Source organism: Phalangium opilio, unplaced genomic scaffold, assembly GCF_054372755.1.
Source record: "Phalangium opilio isolate 3A_F unplaced genomic scaffold, DU_Popi_V2 ptg000483l_1, whole genome shotgun sequence".
NCBI classification, from domain to species: Eukaryota; Metazoa; Arthropoda; class Arachnida; order Opiliones; family Phalangiidae; genus Phalangium; species Phalangium opilio.
The window spans coordinates 53718-73050 of NW_028324236.1; positions in this window are offsets into that span (position 1 = coordinate 53718).

A 19333-nucleotide genomic window follows, 5' to 3' on the forward strand; every position below is an offset into this window, starting at 1 on the left:
CTTTTGTATTTTATTTCCGAGTAGGTAGGCAGCCTTGTTTTTTAAGCTTGCAGCATGGCAAGCACTTAATTCATCAACCACGCCAAAGTGTATAATCACGGTAAACAAGTGCCTGCCTACGTTGGATATGATGTTACGATTTACGTTTATTCACTAATGAAAATATTCAGGAATTTTATCATGAATATTTGGAAAAATTTAATTATGAATATTTTTGAAAATTTGATCATGAACATTTTTAAGAATCTCATCATGAATATTTTCAAGAATTTAATCATGAATATTTTCAAGAATTTAATCATGAAAATTTAGAAAAATCAATCATGATAACTAAGAAAAAATCCATCTTGAATATTTGAAAAACAGTTCTTCATGAATATATAGAGAAAAAATGCATCATGAATACTTGGAAAAAAATACATCTTGAATATTTTCAAATTATAACGAATGGTATTGTAGATGTTAAGCCTAAAAGTGTCTGACTTTTACTAGACGTCCTTAAGATTTAAATTGAAAGTCCCAATGTAAAAAAAACTCGATGTCTTAGATTAGTGGTGTCTTAGAAATTTGAGTAACAAATAGGGCATTGTAGAACATGGGTTTGATTTACTGGTCTTCCAGTACTAATTTCTGTATTAGTATACTTACGACGGTTTATTAACTTATGCAAAAAACGCGATACAGGATTGATTGACGTATAAACAGCTGGTAGTGTGTTCAAAACCTGTTCAATATCTCGATTTACATATTAGAACTGAAAAATAGCTTTTAGGTTTAATCGATTCACATGGGTATACGGACTAAACACTTCCAAGACAAAGAACCCCAGGCATAATCTCCCATTACTGAAATTGTAAAAAATCCCTCATCCCCAGACAAAATCCTCGGTTGTTAACCCTATCCGAGAAAATTGAAAAACCCCCCGATAATTATCCCCATCATAGAAAAAATACAATATCAATATAATCCGAAACACTTCAGCATTCCGGTAGTGCAATAGATCAGGCGTTGGACTATTTCTAATTAATTCGTTGATTTTTATTCATTTCAAGGGAAAAATAAGTTCAACCACTTAAAGAACGCATGTGGGAGTTTTAGAATTACTCATACCATTCACGGGGTCCCAGGAAGCTCTTGCCAAATTTCAACCTTCTGTTTTGGATAAAGAATGCGCGCGAGGAAATTTGTTTTCACGCTATAGGATAGGCAACTCCCCTATCTCCGACAGCAGCTTATTCTTTATATACTCTATTTTCAGCTTCGGTTGTTAGCACGCGCTAAGCTAGGTCTCTATGTTATGTAGCTTTGTGCGTGCTGACAAGAGACGAAGAAAAAAAGGATTATAAATATCCGCGAGATTTTTACCTCAAATCACGGACCTGTAGGCTTTAGTTTCAAATACGTGCATAGTGGTTTGTAATCAATTGGTGGGTCCTTCAAACATTATCAAGGAACGTTGTGCTATTAAAAATAGCGAAAATTATTTCTTGACACTCCCAAAAGATTTAGAAACGTAATAAATATTTATAATACTAACTCTAATATCCTTCTCTAATAGTCTAAATTAGTATTACTTGAAATTTTAAAAGTCACTGGCTCGACTATGAAGTCGACACTCGACAGTCGAGGCACTTCAACTTTTTTCGAAGCCTACTAGAATTTCCGCCCATACATTTGAGCTAAAACTCGCGGATATTTAAAATCCAGAGAATCATTATTTTCTTCGTCTCTTGTCATCACGCACAAAGCTACGTTACATAGAGACCCAGCTTTGCGCGTGCTGACAACCCAAGCTGAATCAGATTATACAGAATAAGCTGTCGTCAGAAATAGGCGAGTTGCCTATCCTATAGCGTGAAAACAAATTTCCTCACGTGAATTCTTTATCCATGCTCCTATGGTACCCGGAAGTAGGATAATAAACCCTTGGAAGGAAAAAAAGACTGATGGCGAATTCCACTGGGTCCTCCCGGAGCGCTCCCATGGAGCAATAAAAATGAGAGACCCTAATTACGGAAAAACAGTCTTTAACGATCCGGCAACTACTCCTCCCATGTTTATTGCTCCATGGGAGCGCTCCGGGAGGACCCAGTGGAATTCGCCATGAGATCCGCCTTTTTACATAAATAGAAATTGATTTTTAAAATTTTCAGCGGTAGAACTTTTGGTAAACATTATATTTTACAATATTATTACAATATTTACATAGAAATATACGAAAAGGTTTCCTCTAAAATAGCGCTTAATAAAAATTATAATATTTTAAAAATGCTAAAACCATCCATAATTTGATATCGCAGCTTTTTGAAGATCACTTCATCACCTAATAGAGAAATTATGAAAGGCAACATATAAATTCTATTATATGAGTTTTAAAAAATGGCATTCTTTAACTTCCGTTTTAAGACTTTTACCCTTTTAAACCACATTAAGCCTTTCCAGTGGATGGGCATAAATTGGTGCACATACATCCTCTAAAATATTATCTGGCCATCGTGTCCGACGATGAAACGTTTATCATTCGTAAAGACTACACATTCTAACTGCTCGAGTGTCTAATTTGTGTGCTCTGTTTCAGGGTTGTTTGATTTAAATCAAGCATTTTTTTTTAAAAAAATCATTTGATTAAAATCAAGAATATATTTTTATTTTTAAAAAATGTTTTCTGAGATTCCAAGAAGTAGGTTAAGAAACTCGAGAAGAAACTTAACTAGAAAAGACCTATAATTAAAAACAATCATAGTGTTGTTATATTTCAGTTTAAGTTTTTCCCAGAACTGAAATAATAACTGGCGATGTCAACTGTTTTTTCATTGATCAAGTTTTAATAAAAAAAGCATTAAATATGATCGTATAGTTCTTTTAAAATTCATTACAAAAGTTGTCCTGTGATCTTATTTAAAACCTAATTACTTCCAATAACCGAAATGGCGACATTGAACTGCACGCAAACCTCTATCGCGTTTTTAGCAAAAGTAAATAAACCATCAAAAGTATACTACAACCGGAAACAATACTCGAAAACCAACAAATCAAACCCGTGTCCTAAAGTGTTCTCTAAACCATTTATTACTCAAACTTGAAAGACACAACTAATGTAAGACAACAAGATCAATTTTAAACTCGAAATTTTAATTTAAATCACAAGGACGCCTACGTAAACCTCAGTAACTTGTATGCTTAACATCTATAGTTACAATTTGACTGATAATCTACTCCGAGTCCAAACAGCTTTACCTAGAGGTATGAAATTTTGCAGGGACGGTACTCAAAGGCAGTAGGCGGGCTCTTAGATTTTTACCAATTCCTCATCATCTTGAAAAATGGCGGCGTCTACGTGTTTCAACCGAATCTATAACATTTAAAACACTGGTTCCCAATATCCGTAAGACTGACTTCATGTCTTTTGAAGCTCGATTTTCCACCTTAGTTAAAAATGGCGGCCTGAAATGTAATAATATATCTCGATGGGCAACGCCGGTTGTTCTTTTTTGCTACTCTGTTAATACTAAAGATTCAAGATGGATTTTTTATTCTAAATATTCAAGTTGGAATTCTCCTAAATATTCAAGATGAATTCTTTTCTAAATATTCATGATATAATTTCAATAAACTTCATCTGCGAAAAAATACATAAATAAAATAAAATTTCTATCCGAACAACCTTGGAGAAGCTTCAACCTTTGACAGGGCAAGAAAATGGTATTTAACTCTATACATGGGCGCCTGTTAAATTTCTTTTTCCAAGTAAAAAATCCAAGGCGTCTTAGATTATTGTGTAAATCTAAAGGCTCTTTCAGACGATACAACTTTTTGACTCAGCTCGATGGGTCAAAAAGTTGTATCAACTTGCCCAACTTATGAAGGGAAAGTGAAATAAATCCTTCCTATTCATAGAACTAAACTTTTACCGCCAAATGGCTCTTTTTAAGCGCCACCTACCTTGACACTTAGGAAATAACCCGCGAAAAAGGCTTTTTTTTTGTAATTCATTTTGATTGGCTGGAGAAATGAACTTAAAAAGTTGAATCAGCAAAAATTGGATCATTGATTCACTTTTTCATGGCCAACTTTTTTGGTGACTCAACTCATCCAGCGTCTATTCACACAATCCAACTAGTGGATTCAACTCGAGTTGACCCATCAAGCTGAGTAAAAAAGTTGGATCGTCTGAAAGAGCCTTAAGTGTCCGTCTATCCATATAGATTATGAAACGTAAACTTTAAACTACAAAAGAATAATATCAAATTATTTTAGGGCAAATAGTCAAGGTTAATAATGGAATCAGACTCCATTTAGTTTTTTGCCAAATTAACGATAGTAAGATTAAGATATTAAATTCTCAATGTCACAAACCAAGGCGATTACCGACTATATTATAGCGGGAAAAGTATGGGCTATTGAGTCTGATTGTTTTCCGATGATCATTGAAACTGCTCTACTCTAAGCTAAAAAATATATAGAGCAGCCTTCATACGCTGAAACACGACGCAATTGCAAACGCTCTGCTTTTTGACGTTTGTAGGGCCTCTCTCTCTTTTTTTGCTCTATGTTCCAAAAACAACCATAATTTTCAAAAAACCAAATTCTTAAGTAAAGTTTAAAGGGATAGTTATCACGTTTAAAATGTGCTGGGAATAAGAAAACTTGCAGAGTAAAGCCGAGAAAGCGGAAAATACGTTAAAATTATCCACGTCGTAAAACATTTTCATGTCATAAGAACTTGCGAATAATTTAACCTGTATATATATTATTATAATTCAAACCAATCTCATCCACTTTGAATTGAACAATGACTTCTCAAACATCCTCATGAATTTGCCGTCGAAATATTATTCCCACAATATTATTTTCAGAGCATTTCTCAACATCAATTCTCAAGCGTCCAAACATTAATTACCGAACGTCAAATAAGTTCTGTAACACCTGTATTTTAGTCATGCCACCTATTTTGCTCCATAAACTATCTCTGTTACACCTGTATTTTAGTCATGCCACCTATTTCGCTCCTCAAACTTTCTCAAATTATATTCTTGAAACACTGTCCATCATCCAATACCGGGCTTGTCCAACTTTTAAAAGCGATTCAACAGATAACGCCGTCTGCCGTAAAATATCCGTCAAAAGAATTATCCCCAAATATCCACCCACTGATGTTGTATTAGCAACTAGGAAATTATAGAAAATCATTAAACATATCTAAATCTCTAAATATTTAGACGTTTTCAAACCGCCTCCAACAACCCTCCATTTCTGAAGACTGAGTCTAATTCATATGTTCTCATTTCTCATATGTCAGTGTGGAACTAGAACTTCTCGGGTTGGAACATCTTGTTTTTCTGATCGTAATATTTAACACGGAGCTAAGTTGATATAGATAAAATTAATAATTGTTAGGCTTATTTGCTATTGTTTTGAACGTCACGTTTTTTGTCATAACGTTTGATTTTCTGAACCGATTTACAATTTGAAAACAGTTTCGGATTCTTCGTGACCAGACGCGTGCAACGATAGCATTGTTGATCCATTTGAAGCATTATTTCGTTACGTCATTATCGGGGGGCTTTATTATTTCCACTATGGCTAACGCCCTATTAGCGCCACTGTGTCATTTTTGTTTTTAAAATAATTTTGAGAAGTAAACCTATCTAGAAAGTCCTAGTTTGTTACTCTAGCTCAAATAGGAACAAAATGGCAGCCAAATGAAAATGTCCAGAGACTTTTGTCCGCGACTGTACCACAGGTCCGATTGTTGTCTTGTTAAAGGACCCAATGGCAGTAACGCTATATCAAATTCCCTTTACCTTAAATTTTCATTTACCTTTGACTTAATAACTTTAAGCGAACTTTAATGCCATTAAAGGGCCAAAAATAAGAATTTATACTGCCTCTCATCTAAAGTACATCTTGTAAGTTCCGGTGGGAGGGTGTTGATATTTTTTATAGTTTAATGCGCTTAACAGCATGCCAATTTAAAAGTTTCAATCACCCCAGAGCCCCAGATTGTAGATCAACCCTGTCTTGGAACTTTTGGAAGTTGGATGAATTGCAGAAGCTAATAGCCGCGTTCCTTAAGTTTCTGCGTGCAGCGCCATCAAACCACGAAACTATAAATCGGTCAGAAAAATAAGCTATAAAATTTCATTGCAAATTATATATTTTTAGCCATTACTGTAATTCAATATACTATTGCTCCCTTAAAAATTACGATTTATTATCTTCCCTTAATTAAGTTTTTTTTTCCTAAAAATTGAAGTGGCTGATAATCTTCTTTATTCTACCTTCGTTAACCTTAGCTCTCCATATAAAAGAAGGGAGAGTTGGTTCCGAAGAAGAAGATCTTCTCGACAAAGAAGGCACTCTCACTTCTCTAGTTATTTTCCCTCTAACCATAGTAGGTTTAGTTTTAAAAAAGGTAAACTCTCCCATCGAGGCAAGCTCTTTCTTTTCCAAAGAAGGAAAAAATATCTTCTAAGAGGGTAAACCGTACAATTGAGGAGAGGGACCCCATTTCCAACAATAGATATAATTATTAAATATTATTCACCCCTTTCTCATTGAGTTTTGCATCAAATTTGTGTTAAAGTCACCTGAGATCATTTACTTCTTAACACGTTATAGCAGAAACGCTGAAAAACATTCATCTTTAAATACTTGATATTGCCAAATATTTGTATAACAAGCAGAAATTTAATCATGTAGCCAGTTTTCAATCTTCGACCATTCAAAATAACAAATGGCGAAACCTGGTTAAGAGAAGCAGCAATACTCTCTTTCGAAATTGCCATTGAATAACTATTTAAATTAAAAACTTACTATCTAAGTTTTGAAGGAATTAGGGCAGGGATAATGGGACTATATTTCTTTGTAGGAAACGTTATTCGGGATCAATGAAAGGGAGTCTTTCCTTGCTAATCAACCGGTTTCAAGTGTCATTATTTTTGACCAGGAAAGTATTTTAAATTCAAAAGCTTCAGAATAAGTTCACTTGTTTGTCGTAGAATCAATACTTTTTTGTAGTTCTAATTTTTTTTATTCTAGACAGTGCAGTCTTGTAAAAATAAATCTACAATAGTATGAAATATTTTATTACTTAGCTATTTCGGTCCGTCCTGAAGTTGGCGCTCACTAGGATAGTAGATGTTGAACTGCACATTTATTTTCATTGTGAGTAACAAAATAGTTTTCTTGTATCGATTCTCGCATACCGCCTGAGCCCAAGGCGAATAATTTTTATCTCCGTGATTGGACTTTTCCGAACTTCTTCTTTGTAGTTTACTTTTAAGTTCCTGAAAAGTTAATATTGTAGCGTGTTGAAACCATTCAATATCGTTAACAGTTCTTCTAAGTTCTAAAATAAACTAGAAGTGGTTCTGTTTCCTTGGGGGAATAACATTATTTAGTGGTTGACTGTTTGTTGAATGTTCTCGGCACATTAACTCCTTCTTTGCTAATTGAGAAAACTTTGTTTAATGTCACTATTTTTCGAATCTTGTCATGATATTTCTACTGATATGGTGGTCTAATCCAGTGACGTGCGATGTGAACTCTAATTAAGCGACAAAAGAAAAACTGTCCTCCTTGTAGCTGATGATGCTATGGTCAACCAAAATTCACTTACATTTGGTGATATTTCTGTAGGGGATCATGTAGTGGCCGAATTACATCTATTAACTATTGCAGTAGTTGAAAAATATTCAGTAAACAGAAGAACGGCTAGAAACCAATTTTGTGGGTGATGGGTATCATTTTGTTTATACGAGTTCCATTCTCGTCGGAGCCTGTTCAAAGTCTTAGTTTAACTAGTTATCGTAGCTTTTGAAGATTGAAAAATTCGAGAAATGAGAGTTGCTTCAGATATGTAATATGCAAACAATTAAGAAACATGGCTGATGTATTAATTTAGTTTAGCTGAAAGATTTATTCAAGATTAATCTTGCATGGTTCGCAAGGGCTGCCTGGTTTAGTGTTTAAAGCGCCGGCCTTGTAAAGAGAAGATCACAAGTTCGAATCGTGTCGGTGCCCACCTGTTCATTGAGTTAGTTCAAGTGATTGTCGTAGCTTTGAAAAATTCAAAAACTCTTATGAATAAAAGTTGCTTCAGATATGTATATATGCAAACAATTAGGTAACATGGTTAATGTCTTAAATTAGTTTATATGAAAGGTATATTCAAGATGAATATTGTAATACTCGCAGGGGCTGCGTGGCTTACTGGTTAAAGCAACTGTTTAGTAAATAAGAGATAATGAATTCGATTCTTGTCGGAGACAGTTCATTCTGTTAGTTGAACTCGTTATCGTAGCTTTTAAATATTGAAAAACTAAAGTAAAAGTTACCTCAGATATGTGTTCAAATCTTTAACACATTTTTTTCTGTGTAGTTCTTGCTTTATGCTTAAAGGGCTACTTCGGACCCTTAGACACATGGCCCCTCTAATTTCTGAGCCCCCTACCTAGCCAGAGAGAGGGAGTGAAGAAGGGGGATATGAACAAGGTGGGAACTACTTGTTATGGGAAAGGACACAGATTTTTGTAGGCGTGAGTTGGCCGCTGGGAGCGCCTTCTATCGAGTTAGAAAAGTGTGACATAAACAGGGTAACAGCGAGGTACAGGCTCGCAGCCACCTGAAAGTAGCGTGTTTTTTAAGCCTCGGCTTTTTTGTTACTGAGTCTGATAATCGAAATGCCGTCACTCTCCGTGTTTCTCCAAACCAACTGTTTGAGCGCCAGAAACAGAAAAATTTGTACATGTAGAACTGGAAACCTAAAATGCACAGTTTTGTGCAAATGCGGAGAACATTTAGAATGTGCCAATGGCAAAGAGAATAATGGTAAAGGCCGCGTCGTAAACAAAACAAGTACCCTCCCAAAGAAGAGAGCCATAAAGAGCATAGCTGTAACGATGGAATGGAGTCTCTTTGAATTTCCCTCATTTTTTAAAAATAGTATAGCGAAAACACCTAGCGTGTTTTCGTTAAGAGAGAGAGGAAACTTTCTATGTCTATGGAAAGTTTCCAAACCCCAAAAAACCCATCCTCATGTGCAGGAGCGAAAGCTCCGGGCTTTGGTCCCCACGAGACCCTTAGATTTTGCTTAGCTCTAAGAGAGAGCACTCGTTGTATTTTTCGACTGAGTAAAATGTATCAATGTATTAAGACTTTTTAAACGTTCCCCCAACCGGCTCATTATTTCCTTACGGATATTAATATAATTTAAATGCTAACTTAGCAAGTTATTTTGTAGCGAGGTTTTAAACTAGGCTATGAGCCCCTTAACTTTGATTCCCCGCCACAAATTTGGTGGAGGCTGCCGGCTGGCACTCGTTGTGCCCTTGATGTTCCCTTTGTCTTGGTACGCCGCTGAATCGTCGTCCTAGGCGCCATTTTTTGTCGACGACTGGATTTCCAGGCTTCGTTCGCCTTTCGACGTCTTTTGCCGGTGAAAACTGCAGGATTCACCTACGCTTTCGTCGGACGCTACCTTGCCGCTAACCCTTCTTTGATTTTGGCCTTGGTCGGACTGCGGGACGACCTCCTAGGACCCCTTCAGCGCCATTTTTTTTTGGTCCCCGTGCAAGCCCACGAGGACTCCGTTCGGACTGCGGGACGACGGACTTTATCGAAATCAGCGCCTTATCTCGTGTGTGTTCGCCCACGTGCACCCTGTTCGGACTGCGGGACGACGGACTTTTTCCCTGCGAGGGACCCATTTCTCTCCCGTGTACGACCACGTGGACCCCGTTTGGACCGCGTGCTTCACGCTGCTCCCTGCTGACTACTGGACCTGCTTCGATACCCCGTTGAACTTTCTCACTGAGATCAACTATCGTCTTCAAGCTTACGTTCAGGTCACGTTGCCTTACGGCCTTCTCTATATATTTTTGAATATTTTTTTTGTTGTTGTTTTGTTTTTGTGGGTTCCCTATAGTTTTTTGTTATTTTTGGGACTTTTATGGTTAAAAAGCAACCACCCCTTACCCGCATTTACTCTACGCGTAACCGTCCAGTTACCGAGTCTTCCATAACCGCCCTTGGGGACGAGAGATCCGGGGAAGATACCGACTCTTTTCACGATAGTGATTTGGATCAGTCAATTAAAATGTATGACCCCTTGGCGTCCGGGGGGTTACCGGTATCTTCGCCTATGTCTCAGTCGAGCGTGGTTGTTTCTTCAGGTGCTAGCAATCAAATTATAAACTCGGTTACAACTTCAGTGAGTTGTACCACGTTGGCAACCCCAGTTACAACCTCAATGAGTACTACTCAAGTAGCGCCATCTGCCGCTGATTTTGCCCAACTGCAACAAATGTTGGCTAATTTTATGGTAATGCAAACGCAGAACCAAACTCAGTTGCTAGCAGCCTTACAAACAGCTCTTCCACCCCGACCTCAGGCAGTTTACCCACAGTATCGCTAACGCCCGTTGTTAGCTCCCAAAGTGTTACCACTCCCTATCTGGCTGGTCCGGGCTCGGCAAGTGTAGCAAACTCAGTTCCAAACTGGGGACAGGTTACGTATATCGTGCCACCTGTTATCCCAAGTGCGCCGCCTATAACTAACAGTTACGGCAATTTTACTCCTACCATGCCTGCCTTTACCAGTCCAGTAGGAGGCGGTAGCAATAACACTGGTTCTCCAAATATTACGTCACCGAACCAGTTGCAAAATTCTATAAATCAGAATTTTTTGCAGTCAAATTTGCCAATGAATAATGTCGCGTTTCATCCGAACCTTAATGTTCCGAATAATAATCTCGCGTCTACTAATTTGCAAAATAATTTTTTAAACTCAACCATTGTAATTCCTAATCTTGGAGGTCAAATGTGGAATGTAGGTGTTCCACCCCAAATGTTGGCAGAATAGAGCCATCCCCAATACCAAAATTTCGCCCAAATTCGGATCCAATCGCGTTTTTATCAAACGTTGAACGTTACACACGTGTATGTCGTTTAACGGATCCCCAATTATTAGGCTATGTAGAACTAATGTTAGACGGCGATACGTTATATTGGTGGGACAGGGTTTCCCGTTCCGTGCAATTCTGGTCTCAATTTAGAAATCTCTTTTTTCGCGCTTTTATAGGGGTCAACTATAAAGATGACCTATTAATAAAATTAACTCAGAGAAAGCAAAGGGAGGATGAAAGGGTTCTTCCATCTATTTTTTTAAATGGAACGCCTTTGCATTCAAGTTGACCCAACGATGGCTCCACAACAGATTATAAATCGCATCACACAGGGTTTGAATCCTCATTTACACGCTTTTATTAATCTCCCTCCAAACGCAAGTTTGCTGGAAGTGCAAGACGCGGCTCAGCACGCCGAAACGCTATACAAGGCTTGTAAAGAATATGATTCACGTGGCAATCACCGCAAAACTGTTCCACAGCCCTTTAGGCCTAATAACCGTTTTCAAAGTAACGGATTCGGGGGTCAAAATATCCCTGATAGCCACACTTTAAAGTCCACTCCTCCTCCAAGGTTCAATGTGAATTCACAACCAGCCCCACCTCAGTCGGAAAGTGTTATTCACCGTTCCAACTGTGGTGAAGCCAATCATAAATCCTACCACTGCCCAAAATACCGTTCCAGTAACAGAGGTAGTAAATCCAAAAACAAAAATGGGTCTAAATCAAATACTAAGGACGGTAAATCTGGCAACATGGCTTCTCTCACCGTCGATTCAAATTCGGCCCAGATTTCAGGTGTCGTTCAAAGCGCACAAGATGCCATTGAACAAGATTCGCCACCTGGCGTCAGTCTCGTCCATACCATTGCGCCAATTAGCTCAAACGAAATTTCACCCTCCTTTGACCCCAATCTATGTCAGGGACTCCCCTTCGCTCCGGAAGAGGCTAACACTAGTGTGTCAAGTTCGATTTTGCAAACTAAAGAACCTAGTAAAATTCAAGTTAACCTCGCGAAACGCCGACCTAAGGTTAACGTTTTTATAGGAAACTTCCGGGGTCTTGCCGTTTTAGATAGTGGGGCGGAAATTTCGGCCATCTCAATGAGAGTTTGGGAGGCGGCACAGAGTCAGACGAGCACCTTGCGTCCCTGGTCTGGTCCAATGATGAATAACGCTAATCTGTCTCCATTTCACATTAAAGGTGAGGTTGATTTAATTACCACGATAGCCGGGCGTTCATGGAACTATATTTATGCAGTAAGCCCGTCTGTGGACAGTGATGTAATTTTGGGTTGGGATTTTGCGGAATTTACAAAAATTCACCCTAAACCACACAATGGAACTTGTTTTTGGTAACGATCCCCTGGAATATCCCCTGGCTAGTACAGAGGCTCCCGCGAGGAACGCATGGTCCCCCTTAGGAGTTCTCCCAGAAGAAACTAGCCCTTCAACGCCAATTGGCGATAGCATTCAGCCTGTCCCTCCCGATAGGAGTGACCCAGAAGCTTCGGCTTCATCTAATTCGACGACAAACTCATCCCATGTCGAGATTCAAACCCTAGTTGAGGATTTTCCTGAAGTATTTTCGGAAATGACGGGTCGCTGCAACGCTGTCAAACATAAAATTGTTTTAAATAACAGCGAGCCATTCAAATCTCGCGCGTACCCCTTATCTCCCCCGCGTAAAGCGATTGTAGATGCCCAGCTCGATACGATGTTGGCTAAGGGAGTTTTGCGAAAAAGTGCGTCCCTTTATTCTTCCCCCATACTTTTGGTTAGCAAGAAAACAGGTGATCTCCGCTTTTGTGGGGATTTTCGCAAGCTGAATGGAGTGACCCGCTTCCAATAATTCGAGATGAATTGAATTTACTGGAAGGGGCTGGACACTTTTCAATTATTGATCTTAACGACGCGTTCTGGCAAATAGAATTAGAGGAATCTTCGAAACCACTCACAGCTATAGTGACCCATAGGGGTCTGTTTGAATTCAATGTACTGCCTTTCGGGCTAAAGAACGCGCCAGCCACCTTTCAAAGGGGTATGGCACACATTTTTAACAAGGAATTAGGTGATTTCCTCTTAATTTACATAGACGACCTTTTATTCTTCTCTCGCTCGTACGACGACCATATCCGACATCTGCGATTGGTCCTAGACAAACTACGCGCTTCTGGCTTAACCTGCCGTAGCTCCAAATGCCAATTTTTCAGAGATTCAGGAGTCGTATAGTCTCGGCTTCCGGTATCAGTGTCGATCCCACCAAAGCTGATGCTATTGCCCACTACCCTAGACCAACTTGTGTCACAGACATTCGAGCCTTTTTAGGTTGTGCAGGTTGGTATAGGGAATTCATAACAAATTTCGCTGATTTGGCAGAGCCGCTAATTGAACTAACTAGAAAGGCCTGGAGTTTGAATGGTCTTCTGACTGCGAGGATGGTTTTAACTCGCTTAAAAAACATCTACACTCAGCACCAATTCTTAAACTCCCTAATTATCAACTCCCTTTCTACTTGCAAACTGATGCCAGTATGATAGGTTTGGGAGCAGTCCTTTTCCAAACTGACATTGCCGGCTCAGAACAGGTTGTCGCGTACGCGAGCAAAAAGCTACAACCCGCCGACCGAGCGCGAGCTCTTGGCTGTTGTTTGGTCCATAGCTAAATTTAGGCAATACCTAGAAGGAGTCCACTTCATTCTCATTACGGACAGTAGCGCTTTGGTATGGTTGAGGCGCATGAGAGATTCGTCTTCTAAATTGACCCGCTGGGCTATTTAACTTCAAGGATTTAGTTTCGAGATCCAGCATCGCAAGGGCGTGGATAACAAAGTCCCTGATGCATTATCGCGCCACCCTATCCCAGACTCCGAGGGTGAGGGCGAAACAATAGATCCCCAGGATTTTGAGGACTCGATAAGCGCGCCCTGCCCATCCCTCGCAATATCTCCCCTCTCCTCTAGTTCAGGGATCCCTAAAAGCGCAGATTTCAAAATTACTGACGTTTTTGACCGTCCTAAACTCGCAAAGGCGCAGGACGCAGACTCAAAACTTCTAGCTCTTAAAACGTATTTGACCTCTGGTGCTCTTCCCAAAGAAGTTAAGTTAGCTAGACGGATAAAAGCCAATGCGGACCGATTTGGTATCTCCAAGAATGTCCTTTATCGCTTACACCAAACGCATCCATGCCGACATGAGCAGAAACTTGCCCAACCGATTGCATGGTTGCCGGTCATACCGCCAGAACTAAGGCCCCACGTTCTTCGAATTGTACATGATGACCCTACCGCAGGTCATCTGGGTATTGAAAAGACCCTTTGGAGGGTAAAAACAGTTGCTTATTGGGATTCCCAGCAAATGGACACCGCCCATTACGTAAAATCTTGCCTTACTTGTCAAACGTACAAGCCGGAAAATCAAAGTCCTCATGGTTTACTAGGTACAGTGGCTGCCACGGAACCGTGGGAAACCATTTGCCTCGACCTCATGGGTCCTTTCCCCAAAAGCCCCAAGCAGAATGAATACCTATTGGTAATTGTTGATAATTTTTCGAAGTTTGTTGAGATATTTCCCCTTCGCAAGGCAACCTCCGCGGGAATTGGCAAAAAGTTGGTAGAAGATGTATTTCCCCGCTATGGTGTTCCACGAGTGACTATCACGGACAATGGTAGTCAGTTTACATCGACAGCTTTTCGTTCCCTGTGCCATGACTGGGGCACCAAAGTGCAAAACGTAACGCCCTACCACCCTCAGGCTAATCCTACCGAGAGTTCAAACAAAACCCTTAAGCAAATGATTGCAATGTATGTTGAAAAGGAGCATCGTCGTTGGGACGAACATTTGCCCGAATTGGCTCTCGCGATTCGTTCTGCCCCTCATGCCGCTACGGGTTACTCTCCTCATTTCATGTTAACGGGTAGGGATCATAAATTACCTCTTCACAGACTCCTCGAGAGAGCTGAAACCACCAATACCCCTAACGAAATAATTGATTACCTAAAACATTTGACCGACAAGATTTTGGAAAAATATGCTTATGTAAAAACTTGTCGCGCTAAGGCCCATGAAGCCCAAAAAGAAATTTACGACAAAAGTCGTCGTGACGTGTCTTACGAGGTTGGCGATTTAGTGCTAATTCGTACGCATCACCAATCTTCCAAAGACAAACACTTTTCTAAAAAGTTAGCAGAACGCTGGGATGGCCCATTCAAAATCTCGAGACAAACTAGCGATCTTAACTACTCTCTGGTTGACCCCAAGACAAATTCCGATCATGGTGTTATTAACGTGGTTAATATCAAACCATTTGTTCCCAGAGATCCTTCCTTGTCGCTAGCCCCTGCTCCAGCAAAAAAGACGCTTCCCGTCTCTTCCCCAAAACGCATGAACACCCGTCCTCAACGTTCTGCTAAGCGTCCTGACAAATACCCCCAATAGTTTAATAATTATGTAATGATTTTTTGTAATCCTTTTACTTTTGTTATCATTGTGTATTTGTTAAATTTTCTTTTTGATATTTGTTCACGGTTCTATATTGTCGCGTTTTACTTTTCATGTTAATTTTTTTTTCTGTTCGCGATTCTTTCTTGTCGCGGTTATATTTTGTGCTTGCCGACTTCATTCCATTCGTTTAGCCCTTGTTTTCGGCTATCCCATGTATGCTCTACCCTGGTGGTGGGGTTTGTAACGATGGAATGGCGTCTTTTTGAATTTCCCTCTTTTTTTAAAAATTGTAAAGCGAAAACACCAAGCGTGTTTTCGTTAAGAGAGAGAGGAAACTTTCTATGCCTATGGAAAGTTTCCAAACCCCAAAAACCCATCCTCGTGTGCAGGAGCGAAAGCTCCGGGCTTTGGTCCCCACGAGACCCTTAGATTTTGCTTAGCTCTAAGAGAGAGCACTCGTTGTATTTTTCGACTGAATAAAATGTACCAATGTATTAAGACTTTTTAAACGTTCCCCCAACCGGCTCATTATTTCCTTACGGATAATAATATAATTTAAATGCTAACTTGGCAAGTTATTTTGTAGCGAGGTTTTAAACTAGGCTATGAGTCCCTTAACTTTAATTCCCCGCCACATAGCTCAGCCTCTAGCTACGTTCCAAGAGGTTGAACGAAGCGAAACACCATCCCTAATAGTTTCCAATGAGGCATTAATCGTTTATGGTAAAGAGGAGGACAATGGTAAAGACGTAAGCAAAACAAGCATTCCCCAAAGAAACGGGCCCGAAAGAACGTAGCTCAGCCTCTAGCTTCGCTCCAAGAGGTTCAACGAAGCGAAACACCATCCGTGATAGTCTCTAATGAGGTATTTATCGTTTATATTTTCTATTACTGGATATTTGGCTGTGGATAAAGTTGGAATGCAATGAAGTAAGTTTGGTGGTGGTATACATATCTGATATCAGAGCTGATATGTGCCAACCTGTTGAACTAAAATTAGTGTTTAACCAACAAGTGTTGAACGTAACCTTTCATTGAGTGTCACAGCTCACTGCTCACTTAAATTGCTCACTTATTTTTGGTTTTGAGCGTGAAGGATCACATTAATTTGGATGTAGCTTTTCTGGTGGTATCGTTGCAAAGGTTTTAAACAGTAAATTAAAAGTGGTTTAGCTTAGTTCATTTAATTTCCAAATTTCCTAATCATAACTCAAGTCTACCAATTATAAAAATTCAGCTGAATGAGCCTCGCAATAGTGCAATGTTTGATGGTGAGAATTTGACAGAGGTGCAGCTTCGGCGAATCTTACAAAAAATTCAGCAAGACAACCCCGCTATTGATATAAGTCAGTATTTAGAGACTGAAGTTGATGAGCCTTCCCACCTCCACCAAATCCTGATGGTGAAAACATTGTGGAAGGTGCCAGCAAATGCCCACCCCAGAAGAGCGGAAATGCTGCTCCAGGAGAAGGGGCAAAGGTTGCATTCAGGACAATCCAGGTTTTGATAATTTGATATTAAATAGAGGTGTTTTAGACATACAAATTGAAATGGGGCAAAACCTAGTGCACCTTCTCGTGGAGGAAGGCGATTACAACAAAAAATACCGCCATGCCGCTTATAGGCAGTATATTTATTGGCAATGGGGCAAACTTCGGCAAGGTAACCGTAGAGTGATACCCTCTTGTGTTGTATGTAAAATTAGGGACTTCTACCCAAACCCTAATGGAGTATATACTGGATACAAACCAAACCGATATCTGTAGATGGTTTATGGGGCACCGTTCATTTTTTTATTTTTGGAATAACTTCACTTATTGAATAATTTGTGACAAGTTTAGATATATTTCAAGTCATTTCCTTCCAATTGTTCCTTTTGTTCTTAAAATTTTCATAATAAATTGTTTGTCAATTAGTTATGTTTCGCAATATTAATGAAATTTAATTATAAATTTCGATAGTTATTTCCTCCCAATTGTTCCTATTGCTATTTCATGAATTGAATATCATAGTCATTTCTTCCAAAACTAATTAATGAGAATGAATTTCAAGTTTTCGATAGTCATTTTTTGTTTGTTTGTAATTTATCATTTTGTTCGCTTAAATTCATGAAAATGAGTTCAAAATTTTTGATAGTCATTTCTTGAGTGTTTGTTATTTTTCAATTTTGTCTACCAAACCAATCTAAATTAATCAAAACTGTCATTGTAGACAAAGACCGGAAAGTGTAAAAGATAAGTGTAGAAAATTAATTGTCTAAAGTAACAGATATTCAATTTTTCACTTTTGAACACATTACATAGACATGCTATATCTAAAAGGCTATAAAGCCCTTATCAATAATTACACTAGAATTACCGAACATTCAAAAGCATGCCTTGATCATTGCTTTATAAAAAGTAAAAAGCATGTGGATTATTGCAGCTCCATTTTACAAACTTATATTATTGATCATTACCCCATTCTTATAAATATTTCGCATGATCGGCCAGAAAAAAATTATACACCCAGTTCAAAACAATATCAAAAAGCGAAACATAAATTATGGTAAACTGAGGATGTTACTAAGGTTTAAAAACTGGTCTGCCATCTGCAACAACACGAATGTAAATGAATCATTCGATAAATTTATTTAATTCTTGGGCTTCTATGTTAAACTTGCCACAACGACTAAAATCGAAAGCTATGCGAAAAATTCCAAATTTAAATTGTTAAAACCATGGATGACTCCCGGCCTAGCTAAATCTATAAAAATGCGGGATAAATTAAAAACTAAAGCCTAAAACAGCCTTTCAACGATTGCCTAAGAGCGAAGTATGCCATATATAGAAAAAAACTGACAAACTTAATAAAGATATCGAAAAATAACTATTTTAGAAATAAAATAGAGACATGTAACAAGAATAGTAAAAACATTTGGCAAATTATAAATGAGGCTACCTCAAGAATTAAATCTAAAAATATAATTACTAAAGTAGTTGATACGTGTAATACTGAATTAGACGCACTTAAGTACCCAAAAAATGCCCAACTTATTCAACGACTATTTTGTTAATATAGGAAAGAACATGGCTCAAAATATCCTTAAAAATAAGCCATCAAATGGTCTAAATTTAACATCACAAGATGCTTTGATTCCCCATACCATATTTTTAACACCAGTTGACAAACAAGAACTAAAATATAAAATAAAAAAACTAAAAAGTACATCAGCCATTGGATATGACAATTTAAGTGCTACTACTCTAAAAGAAATCCCTGAATATATCACGACTCCCCTACTACATATAATAAATCTAAGTTTTTTTAACAGGAACCTACCCTGATTCACGGAAACTAGCTCTCGTTACACCCATCCACAAATATGGTAGTTATAGTAGTATTGGAAATTATAGGCCCATCTCTGTACTGACGCATATGTCAAAGATATTTGAATCATGTATAAAAGACCGGCTTGTAAATTTCATGGATAAATTATCAAACATATCTTATCAAACAAGGTAGTATGTTATTTCCAAGATTTATTCTATTCGAACTATACTATAGTATGTTCTATTCCTTATTGATATACGGCTCGGTCGCGTGGGGCAATACCTCTCAACACAACTTAAACAGAATCAATATCCTGCAAAAAAGAGTTCTCAGAAGTATTTATAACGTGAACTGGTTATCACATACTAAAATATTATATGCAAAAAGTAAAACGTTAGACATATTTCAAATTATTAAGTATAATAATCTAATATTTATTCATAGAAATATTAATGGTGTACATAAACTATTTAGTACAAAATCCTCTAACATATTAACTATAACAAACAATATTTTAGAATGCCCCCAATGCAAAACTTCAAAAAAGCTAAACTCAATCTTTTATGCAGGAGTAAAGCAATACAACCAAATTTATTTACTTATATGTGATACCAAATCCTTCGCTTTAGTTAAAAACAAGATGGCCCCGGCCAGATTAGAGCCCCATCGTTTTT